General features: G+C 31.5%; 1 protein-coding gene and 2 non-coding genes across 3 annotated transcripts in view; all 3 read left to right on the top strand.

Annotated features, from left to right (window-relative positions):
• NT1 (Neurotrophin 1) overlaps positions 1 to 907 on the top strand; it is a 123,682-nt gene that overhangs the window by 28,613 nt on the left and 94,162 nt on the right. The gene's annotated exons all lie outside the window — the stretch shown is intronic.
• Positions 41 to 113, top strand: TRNAR-CCU (transfer RNA arginine (anticodon CCU)). The gene has a single exon. It is a non-coding gene; the product is annotated as a tRNA-Arg (tRNA).
• On the top strand, positions 704 to 779 carry TRNAR-CCU (transfer RNA arginine (anticodon CCU)). Its single transcript has one exon. It is a non-coding gene; the product is annotated as a tRNA-Arg (tRNA).

Raw genomic sequence — 907 nt, 5'->3', positions numbered from 1 at the left:
AAATTAATTATATTGTGTTATGAACCCCGGGTGGACATCAGCCCCTGTGGCCTAATGGATAAGGCATCGGTCTCCTAAACCGGGGATTGTGGGTTCGAGTCCCACCAGGGGTATTTTTTTCCATTTACCATATAAATATGTTTTATACTAATCATTAATAATTGAGGAGCTAAATTCATTTATTATGAATATAATAAGCTTCCTTACTGAAAAACGTAGTTTTTTGACCCAGGGTATTGTTAGTATAACCATAAAAATAGTTTAAAAAAACACAAAACTTATTAGAACACCCTTATTAAAACACAAAATAATGTTTTAAAATATAAGGAGAAAATTCTAGTTGTTCGGTTAAATTACTTGTCAACATTTTTATAAATCAGAATCAAATTAATATTTTTTTTAATTAGAAATAAAATGTTTAAACAAGTTTTTCGGTTATTTATTGGTATTTCCCCCTGTCACCTTCTGGTTTTATTTACAAAATAATTTGTTCATAACTAATATAATTAATTTATGATTGATATAAATTAATTATATTGAGAGACGGACACATGCGCACGCAACTGGATACTGTTTTTATTTTTGTTTTTTTTCGCTGTTTCTTATTCATCTTAGTGGGGACAGTTTTTTTCGATTTGACTCATTATACGACATGATTAATTTAAATTAATTATATTGTGTTATGAACCCCGGGTGGACATCAGCCCCTGTGGCCTAATGGATAAGGCATCGGTCTCCTAAACCGGGGATTGTGGGTTGTTCGAGTCCCACCAGGGGTATATTTTTTATATCCCACCTTAAAAATAACAAGTCAGAAAGAATAGAATTTTATCGACATCTTTAGCAAATATTTTCATGTAAAAGACTCATATAAAGGCCTTATGGATAAGGCATCGGTCTCCTAAAC

This window comes from Halyomorpha halys, unplaced genomic scaffold (assembly GCF_000696795.3).
Source record: "Halyomorpha halys isolate HHAL.00 unplaced genomic scaffold, Hhal_1.1 Scaffold233.1, whole genome shotgun sequence".
Classification (NCBI taxonomy): domain Eukaryota; kingdom Metazoa; phylum Arthropoda; class Insecta; order Hemiptera; family Pentatomidae; genus Halyomorpha; species Halyomorpha halys.
This window is presented reverse-complemented; position numbering and strand designations above follow the sequence as displayed.